General features: G+C 40.9%; 2 long non-coding RNA genes across 2 annotated transcripts in view; both read right to left on the bottom strand.

Annotated features, from left to right (window-relative positions):
- LOC134359842 (uncharacterized) overlaps nucleotides 1-4,722 on the bottom strand; it is a 6,361-nt gene extending 1,639 nt beyond the window's left edge. Inside the window, exons 1-2 of the long non-coding RNA XR_010021215.1 lie at nucleotides 4,674-4,722; nucleotides 531-752 (exon numbers count right to left, since the gene is read on the bottom strand). This is a non-coding gene — a long non-coding RNA (uncharacterized LOC134359842). The remainder of the gene's footprint in view (nucleotides 1-530; nucleotides 753-4,673) is intronic.
- Nucleotides 1-15,287, bottom strand: part of LOC134359843 (uncharacterized) — a 57,060-nt gene that overhangs the window by 17,870 nt on the left and 23,903 nt on the right. The gene's annotated exons all lie outside the window — the stretch shown is intronic.

The following is a 15,287-nucleotide window of genomic DNA, read 5'->3' as shown; positions in this document are numbered from 1 at the left end:
TGGGACCACTAATTATGAGGCGGTTAGATACCAGTTACACCCTCTCCTGCAGTACAATCTGGAAGATACAGGGGCCTCAGGACCCACAACACCTGGTTAAGGACAGTTATTACCCCTCAACCATTCTGCTCCTGAACCAGAGAGGATAACTTAACTCAACTTCACTTGCCCCAGCACTGCACTGTTCCCACAACCTACGGACTCACTGTAAGGACTTTTCCTCTCATGCTGGTAATATTTATTGTTTATTAATTTATTATTATAATCCTACTTGTCCTTTTTTGTTTTCTGTACTTATTATGAATGCCTGCAAAAATATCTCAGGAGAGCATATGGTGACATATATGTTCTTTGAAAATAAATTTGATGAACCATCCACCAGCTTAATAAAAAGATTAGACATAATTTTATAACTTCAAACTTTCTTAAAATCTAATTCACAGCATACTCATGTCTTTCTTTGAATAGCTGGAAGTTCAAGGTCGTACCGATAATTAATATTAAAACAAAAAAGGTAGGTAATAACGTACAGTGTGTAGGGATCTCTGTAGATAAAATTGCTTTGACATTAATTCCTGCTTCTTTCGTTCCTGGTCCCCATAACAACACCAATCCTCCTGCACAGGCAGACGTTCAGACAGGCTCTTGCAAGATGCATCTGAGCACTTGATGGATGAGTTGCATCGCAGGCTGCCCAACAGCAGACTGGACCTGGAGCATTGCTTCCACTGTGTCCCTCCAGGACATAATACCTGTGAGCAGCATGCAAGAAGAATCTATTAATCACCAGAACCCCAGCATTAGTTAGGACAAAGAATTTTGAACAGAGATGTGGCTTTCAGAGAGTTGTAAATCTGGAATTTGTTGCTGCAGATGGGTGTGAAGGCCAAGTCATTGGGTATATTTAAATTGGAGGTTTATGGGTTCTTGATTTGTCATGGTATCAAAAGTTATGGGGAGATTGCTGGGGAATGAGATTTGACAGGATAATAAATCAGCCATGATGGAATTGCAGAGTGGACTAATGGGCTGAATGGCCCAACTATGCCCCCATCATATCCTCTGCAGCTGTGTCATTTCCTCCTTATAATGCTTTCTTTAAATGCTCCGTAAATGCCACTTGCCTTGATGGAAAGCATGTTCACCTGTTTCATTAATTTCCATGTTGAGGGTGAGACCCTTCGTCTGGACTGAATGATAGAGAGGAGATAGCCATTACAAAAAGTGTAACGAAGGGTTACGATAAGAGCTGTGTGAAGTATTGTCTTCTAGCACCATTGTGATATCAACTGGAATTTACAATGCAAGTTTGTACATGCACATGAAGGAACTCAGCTCAGCCAGTTCCTAACCTGGAGCCTAAAACACTACAGCATGTTAACTTGCTCTTAATCTCACTCCGATTTGTCTTCTTTCCATGCGGCTACTGGATCGAAACTGATGGCTTCCAGCGCTGTCGAGCACCTTCAAGCAATGTTTTATTTTCTCTTTGACAGTGTGCATAACAGAGAATAAAACATTGCATGATGTCCTCTGCTCAGGACATGTGAAGCATGCAAACCGCATTATAACATTTCCTCCACATTGACAATTCTGAAAGCCACATCAAAATTTCAAACCCAACTGCAAATCTTCTTCTCTGACTTTTAATGGCAGTTGGCAGTCCAACTTCACTGGAGTATGGTGCAGAGAATTGGGAAATAAAACCCTAATTAGTTCTTTATCAACTGAAATCTAAATTACCCCAAAAAGCCCAATATATTTTAAATAGTGGAAGACAATATTATGAATGAAAATCACTTCCATAACTTTGTAAAGTTTTAAAATGAAAACTGTCAACCCTCAAAGCTAATAGTGCAGCCTGCATTTGCTTTCTTTCAACCTCGCATGCTTCCTATTGTAAAAGAATATGCTCAACTGTTTCATAATGATGGCAATACCTACTCACCCCAGACTGATGCTTTCAAACAAAATATTAGAAATAATCAAGTATAGTATGCCCAACTCTAAGTCAAGTCAATATAATTCCTTGTCTAGTTGTCTGCCCCTTTCTCCCATCAACCCAACAGTTTTATTTATTCTGTCAAGGGGTCTCCCCTTATGCCTATTACCCCACAGGTCTTGCCATAATCCCCTAATTCTGAGCCCCATCAACTCCTTAGTTTCTAAGTGGAAGATCTATATCCACAGATAAACTTTTAACAGCTTTTCTGGTCAAACAATCAATCTGCCCATTTCCCTCAACACCTCTATTTGCAGGAACCCATAGGAAGAGGACATGTACACCAATACTTTGAATTTAAAATAAAATTTGGAGAGCTTCCAGCAGTAAATCAAACCTACTATTAGAACGGCCTGTTTGAAGACTAGTCAAAACCGTAAAATAATCTGAACAAATTGTAACTTTGGAAGGACAGATTTCCTCCACCCACTGTAAGCCTAAAGTGGTGGCAACCAGTTCTGCAGTACACACTGATAAAAAGTTAGTAAGATGTTTCTTTATTGTTACCTGTAATTCAGGCACAAAAACAGCAACACTGACATTTCCAGTTAACTTATCTTTTGATCCATCATTTTAAATGGTTGACATATTACAATAATTCTCAACATACTGATGAACCAACATCCTCTCAGACATATCAGGATCCTTGGATTTCATTTCATCATAGAACCCAAAATCAACTAAAGCCATTGGGGGAAAAAACTATGGTGGGGTTACCAAAATAGCTATAGTGGGACAAACTACATATTCCAGCAAACTCTAACGTGATGAGCACCCAACCATCCAAAACTAAAAACACCCTTCTTGTGACGTTCCCAACAGTCTTCCAACACACTTTTAACAGGGTGATCATTGCTCTGCCCCCTCAAATTAACCCAGTATGTTAACAACAACTTCATCCTCTGCAACTGTAAGGGTAATTGTCCCATTTCAACCAGTAAAACTGAACCAGATGACCTTACTGCACCACAACACAGTCTTAAAAAGTCTGAGTTTGCATCATATCCAAACATTTTAAATTTGAAGATGAAGCTGATCCATGAAACACAGCCATAATCAAGTACCGATCTAATTAAACAAATATATAAAGTCAGATTTTCATGTAGCTCCCCAAGAATACCCACATAGATACCCAAGGATATTTAATGTCCCTTTACATTTGTCAATTATCTTATTGATATGGTGCTTCCATGTCAGCTTATTATCCAGCCACATGCCAAGAATTCATACCACTGAAACTTCTTCAAGAGTGCAGGTCTATTGATTCTCTTTGTAGAACATGCAACTTATGGTTTAGCTACTGAAAGCTTCAACCCCATCTATTTGCCCACTGTTCAACCTTATTAATTGCATCCTACATTCAGTTAAATTGAATTTTTTTCCTCCGATTTATAAAGCTCCATTATCTGCAAAAAGTAATTTACCCACCCCAGTACGTATCACAGAAAAAATATCATTAATCATAATATTAAACCATAAAGGGCTGAAAATACTGCCTACTGGAGTCCCATTCTCTATCTCATAGAAGTTCGAATATACCTAAAACCATAGAACACTACAGCACAGAAAACAGGCTATTTGGCCCTTCTAGTCTGTGCCTAAACTTTATTCCCCTAGTCCCATTGACCTGCACCCAGTCCATAACTCTCCAGACCTCTCCCATCCATATACTTATCCAATTTATTCTTAAAACTTAAGAGTGAGCCTGCATTTACCACATCAGATGGCAGCTCATTCCACACTCTCCCCACTCTCTGAGTGAAGAAGTTCTCCCTAATGTTCCCCCTAAACTTTTCCCAATAATTTGCCAATTATAAAAAGATAGGTGGAGCAGCAGGTGATGACAAAACAGAGAGCCTGCAGAGTGACTTAGACAGTTTAGGGGAATGGGCAAAGAAGTGGCAAATGAAATACAATGTTGGAAAGTGTACAGTCATGCTCTTTGGTGGAAGAAATAAACGGGCAGACTATTATTTCGATGGAGAAAGAATTCAAAACAGAGATGCAAAGGGACTTGGGAGTCCTTGTGCAGGATACCCTAAAGGTTAACCTCCAGGGGGGTGGGTGGGTGGGTGTGTGTGTGCATATATATATATATATATATATATATATATAACTCCACCTCTTCTATCGAAATCTCCACCAAAACACCTGTTATAACACTACTAATATCTCTATTTTCATTAGACAAAATAGGTACTATCTTTTTGCCAAGTGTTCAATCGCAATGCCTTCTCACACTGCTTTTTTATCCTTACACACAATTAACACCTTCACTCCTCTTAAAGTACGACAACGATTTATATTTATATTCCCGATAGTCCCTTTAGCTCGGCAGTTAATTTAATTGGATTGATGGAGGGCGGCTGTTTCGGTCAAATTTAAACAATACCTTGAAGTCTTCTTTCGTTTTTTTTAAAAAATCCATCCCTTCCTCTCCATCACTTGAAATCCGTTTTCCAGATCTGAATTTAACTTCATTCTAACCTCCTCCCACCAACCCTCCACTTGCGGTTCCTTTTCCAGATCCTTCCCCGCTACCTGAACCGACGCCATTTCCCAAAATCGCCACAGCGTTGACAGCCAGCACCGCCAACCGCCACTGCTCGAGCCAGACAAACGCCCCCGAGCCCCCCAACAGCAAATGGAAGAAATAAAACCCTTTAATCACAATGGGACTCGACGGCGAGGGAGGGACGGCGGAACGGCCACGCAACCGCACGAAGCGGCGCCTCGTGTGGAGACGGAGTGCGCACGCGTCAGAGAGAGCGCGGTCTCCAGCGCCCGGCGCGTGTCGGTAACGATCCTTCTGGAAACCGGGCGGCATGAAAGGAAAGAGAGGCTCGTCATCTCACTCAAATACTTCCAGTATCACTCTTCAAAATTCAAAATGCTAAAACCACACAAATCTGCTGCTCTCCACACCTCAGTCGTGCCTGAGGATGTTTTAATTAGTCTGAAATGTCCTGCCTTGAAACCACAGACTCGATGACTTGACTCCTGTTCGAGCTATTGTCGTCCTCCTCTCCACATCTGCTCTGTCTGTCCCTGTCATTATTTTGAAAACATCAGTGAGATCACCTTTCATTTAAAGTAAATTTATTATCAGAGTACATATATGTCACCATACACAACCCTATGATTTGATTTCTTGCAGGCATAAACAGTAAACGCGAGAAACATAATAGAATGAATGAAAGACCGCGCCCAACCGGACAGATAGACAACCACAGTGCAAACGACAACAAATCGCAAATACAAAAACAAAACAATAGTAATACATAAAGCAAAAAATTGAGAACTGCCTCTCTTCATAATTGCACTTAAGTGCCAGTACAGATCCTCTGAAATGCTAACTCAGGAATTCAAAGTTGCTGACCCTTTCCAACTCCGATCCCCTGATGAGGATTGGCTCATGGACCTCTAGTTTTATCCTCCTGAAATAAATAATCAGCTGTTTTTCTTGCTGCCACTGAGTGAGATGGCACCATTCAGCCAGATTTTCAATCATCCACCTATATGCCGACTCATCACCACCTTTGATTCGGCCAACAACAGTGGGGCTGTTGTCAAAGTAAAATATAGCACTGGAAGTGTGCTTAGCCTCACAGTCACAAGTATAAAGTGAGTTGAGCAGGGGACTAAAACAGCTCTGTGGTGACCTATGCTGATGGAGATTGGGGATGAATCAACCACTCTGAACTGACTGCAGTGTGAAAGTGAGGAAATAGAGGATCCAGTCGGATCAGGTAGTTTTGAGGTTAAAGACTTGAAGCTAATATGGTTAGTTCTGAGGGGATGATAGTATTGATTGCAGAGCTCCAGCCAATGAGGTATACATCTTTGCTGTCCAGATACTGCAGGGTTGAATGAATAGCCAATGATATGCTGTGGACCTGTTGTGCCATTATGCAGATTGGAGCGGATCCAAGTCATTTCTCGAGCAGGAGCTCATAGGTTTCATCACCAACCTCTCAAAGCACTTCATCGCAGTGAATGTAAATGCTCCTGGACAATAGTCATTGAGACAGGTTACCACGATCTCCTTGGGGAGTGGTATAATTAAAGCCTACTTGAAGCGGGTGGGTACCTCCTTAGACTGCCAAAGCAAGAGGTTAAAGATATTTTTCTCAATTCAATTGAATTTAAACCTAATCTCAGACAACAGACCCTCTTATACCAGAAATTAATTTAACCTTGGCAATCTCACTTTTCCTTGGGTCTGGGCATCAAACTGTGCAGAGTATTCTGTGTGATCACACAGATCTCCAAGGCCTGATCAGGTTTATCCAACATCACTGCAGGAGGCTGGAGAATAAATCATGAGGGTCCTGGCTGAGACATCATTATCCATGGATAAGATGATGGTAGAATGGAGGGTAGTGAAAAAAGTGTTGTTTAATAATGAAGGGTGGCAAAGAAAACCTGGGGACTATTAGGCCTCTAAATTTAATGTATGTGGTAGGTAAGTTACTGGGGAAGATTTTGAAGGATAAGCTCTATGCCTGTCTAGAAATATGAGTTGGCTAGGAGTTGTCAGTATGGCTTTATGCATGGGAGCTTGTGTCTTGGGAACTTGATTTTGGTGACCAGGAAAGTTGATAAGGGCAAGGTGGTAGATGTGGTTCAAATGCAGTTGAGTAAGGCCTTTGATATTAAAGCACATATGTTATGCTGCTAGCCAGTTTACAACTTTGTAAGAACACACAATGTCAATAAGACCAAGGAATTGATTGTTGGCTTCAGGAAGGGCAAGTCAAGGGAACAGACACTATTCCTCATCGCAGGATCAGTAGAAAGTGTGAGCAGCTTCAAGTTCCTGCATGCATGTCAACATCTCATAGCATTCATCATTAAAGACCCTCACCATCTGGGACAGGCCCTCTTTGCATCTCTACCATTAGAGAGGAGTGACGGGAGCCTGAAGCCCAACCTGCAGTGTTTTAAGAAAAGCTCCTTCAACCTCTGCCATCAGATTTCTGAACAGTCCTTGAGCCCTACCTCGTTATACGCCTTTGTACTATTTATTTATTTATTTTGTGATATATTGTAATTTTTATGTTTTGCATTGTAATGCTGATTCCAAAGAACAAAGTTTCATGACATATAAGATCATGAGAACCAAGATATTTGTCCTATTGAGTCGGCTCCACCATTCCATCATGGCTGTCTTTTATCCCTCTCAACCTCTTTCCCTTGCCTTCTCCTCATAACCTTTCACGCACTTAATAATCAAGAAACTATTAACCTTCACTTTAAATATCCCCAATGGTTCAACAGATGTCTGTCACAATGAATTCCACAGTTCAACACCCTCTGGAGAAAGAAATTATTCCTCTCAGCTGTTCTAAAACTAACCCCTCTATTCAGAGGCTGTGCCCTCTGGTCCTTGTCTCCATTATTGGAAACATCCTTTCCACATTCACTCTGTCAAAAACCTTTGCGGACTTCCGGTGAGGGACGAGGCAAGATGGCAGCACGGCACTGACCGCTGACATACAACCCTCCTTTTTCAAGTTCTTCAGGGCTCATAGACAGTCTTAATATAAGGTTGAGTTGGAGGAAGATCTAACTAAAGACACGGCTTCAAAAAAAGATATGAAGTCAACCAGGAAACAAGATACCACAGACGACACCAAGCTAGCGATTCATCTGAAGAAAGAGCTATGCTAATTAAACAAACAATGGCAACGGAGATGGAATCACTGCAAGAAATGGTAGCACACATGCTAAAGGAGTTGCTGGAAAAGGCTCTCGACCCCATACGGAAGCATATGGCAGAGAATGGCAATATTCTCCGGTCGTTAAAGGAGCAAGCGGACATTCACGCTAAAAAATTTAACACGGTCTTCAACAAAATAGAGAACATTCAGGTTTGCTTACGCAAAAATGAGGAAGTTACTAACTGCTGTCTCGCGAAGGTGCCTAAGATATGGAAGAAGTTAAACGACTTGGAGGACAGATCCAGGAGAAACAACATGCGGCTGGTCAACTTACCGTCAGGCGCTGAGGGCGACGATCCAAGAAGTTACCTCCAGAAGATGCTGCCTAATTGGATTCCAGCGCTCAAGAATTCCCACAGCACTCCTTTGGAGATCGATAGAGCTCATAGGATCTTTTCCAAGAACTCCTCAAGACAGCGGACCATGATTTTTAAGCTTCTACGGTACTCCAACCGGAAGGCTATCCTGGAGGGTGCGAGGAAAGCCAAACCTGCTCTCCCTGATGGCAGCCAGCTGCAGTTCTTCACTGACTACAGCCCCGGCACGATGCAGGAACAGCAGGGATACAAGGAGATCCGCGCTAAACTTCGACAGAAGGGGATTGACTTGTTCCTCATATACCCAGCGAACTTGAAAGTGAATATCAAGGGCATGAAGATGTTGTTTAACTCGGCAGAGGAAGCGAAAGAAGTTCTGAAATTATCAGTGCTGGGAGATATGGAAGAAGACCCTGGGCAAAGTCCACATGCCGCTCGGGAGGAGATGGAACTGCATTAAGAGCTCAGACTTGCCTGTATGCGCAATCCATCAGGCACGGACAAGTTAACATTCTAAGTGTGAAGTTTTCTGGTCATTCTTTTATCGGAAAGTCATTCGTTGCACCCTTGTATTTAGTTAATTAAGGGGGCAATTTGTTTCTGACTATTGCAGGTCAGAGTTTTAAGGTAATAGTCAATATATCCAAATGTAATACTTCATCAGGAATGAAGCTGAGAAACAGCTGTTTGTTCTGACTAACTTTAGAACGTTATATCTCCAGTAGACTCGTTTATATTTCTGGGCACCAGATAAGACGTCATTAGCACCATCGCTAAGCGACGGTCTATTGAAGTGACAGTTTCTTGCAAGATAGCTGTTGGGATCTTGATCATGTGCTATAATATATGTGAGATGGAAACGGTTTTACTTATATAGGTTAACGGGTTTGCCCAGGTTTCTTTTTCTTGTCTCTTTGATGTGATTGTCGATGAGAACTGCTTTGCCTTTCTAATTTGTTGGTGCTGGAAGGAGGGCGGTTGATGTCAGTGTTCAGTGTCTGACATTGCTAAGTGACACTCACAGATGTTACAAAGTAAAGGGTTGAATAGGAGGGGTGATGGGGGGGTGGGAAGGGGGTAACTCAGGGCTCCACCACCAACTTACAACAACAGATTCAGGGGAAGATGAGCAACACAGATAAATTAGAAAATCTTACTATTGTATCATTTAATGTTAGAGGATTAAACTCTCCCTACAAGCGTTCAAAGGTTTTAGATTTCTTACGTAGAAAGAAAATAGATATTGCGCTGTTACAGGAAACACATCTTAAACCTAATGACATTCCCAGGGTTCAAAACCGTTTTTATAAACCCGTTGTGGCATCAGCTGATGGTACTCGTTCGAAAGGAGTTATGATAGTAAAGAGACATAATATTAATGTATCAATTAAAAGGACGGGCGCCGACAATAAAGGATGCCTAGCTTTTTGCTGCACATCCATTCAGGGTAAAAAGGTTGCATCATTAGCCTATATGCCCCAACTATATTCAAGGTTGAATTTTTTCCCTCAATTACCTCACAATTACTGAAGTTAAGTGACTACCAACTATATGTTGGTTCGGACATGAATGCTTTGGTAAATATTAACCTCGATAAATCTTCAACTATAGCAAGCTCTCAAGAATCTGCTTCCAAAGCACTTAACCTTTTTCTAACGGGTTTAAATTTAACTGATGTGTGGAGGGTGCATAATCCATCTGCTAAAGACTATACCTTCTTCTCCACAAGACATAAAACTTTCTCTCGGATAAATTACATTCTTATATCCTCCGGTCTGCTGCCTTTAGTACACTCAATAGAATTTTTGCCCAGACATCTATCTGATCACAACCCAGTCATATCTACTTTTAATTATGGCAAAATTAAAAATAAGGCTACTAGGTGGAGGTTTAACTCCACCGTTCTAAAAAAACGACGAATTTCTATCACAACTGAGAACAAAACTGACAGAATTTATAAATGTAAATAAAAATAGTGTCTCAGATGTGACAGTGATTTGGGCCTCCATCAAGGGTATCTTACGAAATAACGCTATATGGTTCAGTTCTTACCTACATAAAAGCCGGCTTCAAAAGATTTCCACCTTAGAAGCCAAATGTAAGATTTTAGAAAATGATCTCAAAGGGATATACACCATAACAAAAGAAAACGAGCTCAAAACAAAACAAGCAGAATTAAATGATTTATGAAGAGGGAGGGCAGAATATATGATCCATATAACCAAACATAAGTATTACGCAGAAGGCAGCAGACTGAGCCACCTTTTAGCTCTAACGTTCAAACAACAGGAAACTAAAAGGTCTATACCAGCGATTAGATGTGCTAAACGTGGAGTAGTATTTTCAACAGAGGAAATAAACGAGACATTCAAGAATTACTTTAAAGAATTGTATACAAGTGGCTCAGTTCCTTCTGAGAATGACTTCACGGATTTTTTTAGTGGATTAGACCTCCCTACGTTGTCGTTAGAGGACACCAAAACTCTAGACTCTCCTATTACACTGGATGAGCTACTCAAAGCAGTCAAAGCTACAAATAAGGGCCGTACGCCAGGCATAGATGGCATACCTGTGGAACTTTACCTAGCACTTTGGGATATTCTTGGACCAGTATGGTTAGAAACATTAAATTATGCTTTTGGAAATGACACTTTCCATAGAGCTCTAAACACAGCCCTGATCACAGTTATACCTAAGCCCGGTAAGGACCCCGTGGAGTGTGCCAATTACCGTCCAATCTTCTTGAAAAATGCCGACCTCAAGATATTTTCCAAAGTCTTAGCCAGTAGACTTGAGACAGTAGTTGGGAAAAGAATTAGCCCAGATCAAACGGGCTTTATCAAGGGGCATCTCGCATCTGATAATATTCGCCGGCTCTTACACGTACTGAGTGCAACACGTAAAATCCCACCTGCCTGTGGCCTGCTATTTCTAGATGCTGAAAAAGCATTCGATCGCCTTGAATGGCCATATCTTTGGAGAGTTCTAGAAGAATTTAAGTTCAGCGATAAATTTATCAATATGATTCAAACACTGTATGCTAATCCTTCAGCCTGGGTATATGTGGGAGGAGGTTTCTCAGAGTTATTTGACATAAGATGGGGCACATGTCAAGGGGATCCTTTGTCTCCTTTAATTTTTAATATATCTATTGAACCGCTTGCACATTTAATTAGAAACTCTCCTCAGATCTCCCCTATTACAATAGGTACATCGCATTCAATATCACTTTACGCGGACGACACACTAGTTTATATGGCGAATGTTCAACAAACTCTCCCCTATGTTTTAAAAACACTGGAGCAATTTGGATTTCTTTCAGTATACAAAGTTAATATAATTTGATTCAAAAACAGACAATTAAACAAGGAATCCACAAGTCAAAACAAAAATGGGAAACGGATCTGAATATTAATATTGATGAAACAAATTGGTCAAGACTGTGTCTTGACAGTATGACAAATACAATAAACGTTCAACTTAGATTAGTACAATATAATTTTTTACACCAATTATATATTACTCCACAAAAAATAAATAGATTAAATTCAAATTTATCTGATCAATGCTTTCGGTGTAATCAAGAAATTGGTACTTTCTTACATTCTACTTTTTCTTGTTCTAAAATTCAACCTTTTTGGATAAATTTAAGAGTCTTATTGGAACAAATTACTGGAACTCAACTTCCACATAACGCTGTATTATTTCTATTAGGTGATATTGAAGGGATAAAACCGAAACTTAAATTGAATAAATATCAGAAAGAATTCATAAAAATTGCATTGGCAGTAGCTAAGAAGGCTATAGCAGTTACTTGGAAATCCGATTTGTATTTAAGTATGAATCGTTGGAACAATGAAGTGGCTAGTTCTATTCCACTCGAAAAAATTACTTATAATTTAAGAGATAAATATGAAACATTTTTGAATATTTGGCGCCCTTATTTACAAAAGATAGGATGGCATATTTAGTTGCTCCGATGATAAAGATCTTGGTCCCTTGGAGAAAGTAATAAATAAATATACTAAATTTATTTTGAATCCCATGGAGCATGTGGAAACCTTCCAATATCCAGGCAGTTCTTCTCTTTTTGCTTCTTTCTTTTTTTTTCAGGTAGGTGTATATATCGGGGGGGGGGAGGGTTAAGGGGAGGGGGGAGGGTAGACATTATCTTTTCATGTATTCACTTTGAAAACTCAATAAAAGTTATATTAATAAAAAGGATACAAAGTTAATTTGTTAAAATCAGCACTGATGCTGATTAATACGGATAAAAGTAAGGTGTCTCTTCCTCCCCAGATTAAAGTTACAAATCAAGTCCTCTACTTGGGTATTAGAGTTAATACTTCCCTATCGTCTGTGGCTAAAACAAATTACTCATTAATTCTGAAAAAAATAGAGGAAGATATTAATAGATGGAGACACCTGCCAGCATCAGTCCCGGCCCGTATTTCAGTCATTAAAATGAACATCTTACCCCGCATTAATTTTATCAGCTCAATGATCCCACTTGCACCTCCAGCAGGATATTGGCAAAAACTGGACTCCTTACTACGATGCTATGTTTGGAGTGGTAAACAACCCAATATAAAATGGTCAGCTCTACAATTCAAAAAGTCGAATGGGGGATTGGCATGTCCAAATTTTAAATTGTATCACTGGGCATTTGTATTAAAAAGTCTTAGCTATTGGATGGAGGAGGATAAAGTTTCGTCCTGGAAAAATATAGAACAGGAGCTAATAGCACCAATAAGGTTGAAGGACTTTCTCCTTATAGGTATGTCTACCAAAAAATGTGATTTGTTTTACGTTCCAGTTTTAACCCATACATTACAAGTGTTTAGAGTAGCAGAAAAATTCCTAAAATTTAAAAGCGTATGGTGTAAATCATCTCCATTATGAAACAATAATCGTTTTCTATCGGGGGGGGGAATCATTCATTAACAGAACTTGGGAGGATAAAGGTATTACTACCTTCAAGATATTAATGGGGCAAGTACTATCCTTAGCTTTCAAGAACTGATATCTCGATATAATATTGATAAACATTCTCTTTTCTTCTACTTTCGAGTAAGATCAGCTTGTAAGATCAGTGCTACGTGACAGAGATGGTAAGAATTGGAGGAGATGGCAGTTGAATGCGTGGCTGAGGAGTTGGTGCAGGGAGCAGGGTTTTAGATTTTTAGATCATTGGGATCTCTTCTGGGGAAGGTGGGACCTGTACAGATTGGATGGGTTGCACCTGAACTCGAGGGGGAGCAATATCCTTGCAGGTAGGTTTGCTAGCATGGTTCGGGAGGGTTTAAACTAAAAGGGGGATGGGACCCAAAGCGATAGAGCAGTGAAAGAAGTGCATGGAGTAAAGCCAGATCTAACATACAGAGAGGCTTTGAGGAAAGAGAAGCAGAATAAACAGCGTAAAGACAGTAAGGTAGAAGGGCTGAAATGTGTGTACCTCATTGCAAGAAGCATCAGGAACAAAGGTGATGAACTGAGAGCTTGGATACATACATGGAATTATGATGTAGTGGCCATTACAGAGACTTGGCTGGCACCAGGGCAGGAATGGATTCTCAATATTCCTGGATTTCAGTGCTTTAAAAGGGATAGAGAGGGCGGAAAAAGGGGAGGAGGGGTGGCATTACTGGTCAGGGATACTATTACAGCTACAGGAAGGGTGGATAATGTAGCAGGATCCTCTTTTGAGTCAATATGGGTGGAAGTCAGGAACAGGAAGGGAGCAGTTACTCTACTGGGGGTATTCTATAGGCCCCCTGGTAGCAGCAGAGATACAGAGGAGCAGATTGGGAGGCATATTTTGGAAAGGTGCAAAAATAACAGGGTTGTTATCATGGGTGACTTTAACTTCCCTAATATTGATTGGCACCTGATTAGTTCCAAGGGTTTAGATGGGGCAGAATTTGTTAAGTGTGTCCAGGATGGATTCCTGTCACAGTATGTGGACAGGCCGACCAGGGAGAATGCCATACTAGATCTAGTACTAGGTAATGAACCGAGTCAGGTCACAGATCTCTCAGTGGGTGAGCATCTGGAGGACAGTGACCACTGCTCTCTGGCCTTTATAAGTATCATGGAAAAGGATAGAATCAAAGAGGCCAGGAAAATTTTTAATTGGGGAAAGGCAAATTATGGGGCTATAAGGCTAGAACTTGCGGGTGTGAATTGGGATGATGTTTTTGCTGGGAAATGTACTATGGACATGTGGTCGATGGTTAGAGATCTCTTACGGGATGTAAGGGATAAATTTGTCCCGGTGAGGAAGATAAAGAATGGTAGGGTGAAGGAACCATAGGTGACAAGTGAGGTGGAAAATCTAGTCAGGAGGAAGAAGGCAGGTTTAGGAAGCAAGGATCAGATGGGTCTATTGAGGAAAATAGGGAAGCAAGAAAGGAGCTTAAGAAGGGGCTGAGAAGAGCAAGAAGGGGGCATGAGAAGGCCTTGGCGAGTAGGCTAAAGGAAAACTCCAAGGCATTCTTCAATTATGTGAAGAAAAAAAGGATGACAGGAGTGAAGATAGGACCAATTAGAGATAAAGGTGGGAAGATGTGCCTGGAGGCTGTGGAAGTGAGCGAGGTCCTCAGTGAATACTTCTCTTCAGTATTCACCAATGAGATGATGGTGAGGACAATATGAGTAAGGTTGACGTTCTGGAGCATGCTGATGTTAAGGGAGAGGAGGTGTTGGATTTGTTAAAATACATTAGGACGGATAAGTCCCCGGGGCCTGACGGAATATTCCCCAGGCTGCTCCACGAGGCGAGAGAAGAGATTGCTGAGTCTCTGGCTAGGATCTTTATGTCCTCGTTGTCCACGGGAATGGTACTGGAGGATTGGAGGGAGGCGAATGTTGTTCCCTTGTTGAAAAAAGGTAGTAGGGATAGTCCGGGTAATTATAGACCAGTGAGCCTTACGTCTGTGGTGGGAAAGCTGTTGGAAAAGATTCTTAGAGATAGGATCTATAGGCATTTAGAGAATCATGGTCTGATCAGGGACAGTCAGCATGGCTTTGTGAAGGGCAGATCAGGTCTAACAAGCCTGATAGAGTTCTTTGAGGAGGTGACCAGGCATATAGATGAGGGTAGTGCAGTGGATGTGATCTATATGGATTTTAGTAAGGCATTTGACAAGGTTCCACACGGTAGGCTTATTCAGAAAGTTAGAAGGCATGGGATCCAGGGAAGTTTGGCCAGGTGGATTCAGAATTAGCTTGCCTGCAGAAGGCAGA

The sequence above is a fragment of the Mobula hypostoma genome, chromosome 21, assembly GCF_963921235.1.
Source record: "Mobula hypostoma chromosome 21, sMobHyp1.1, whole genome shotgun sequence".
NCBI classification, from domain to species: Eukaryota; Metazoa; Chordata; class Chondrichthyes; order Myliobatiformes; family Myliobatidae; genus Mobula; species Mobula hypostoma.
This window is presented reverse-complemented; position numbering and strand designations above follow the sequence as displayed.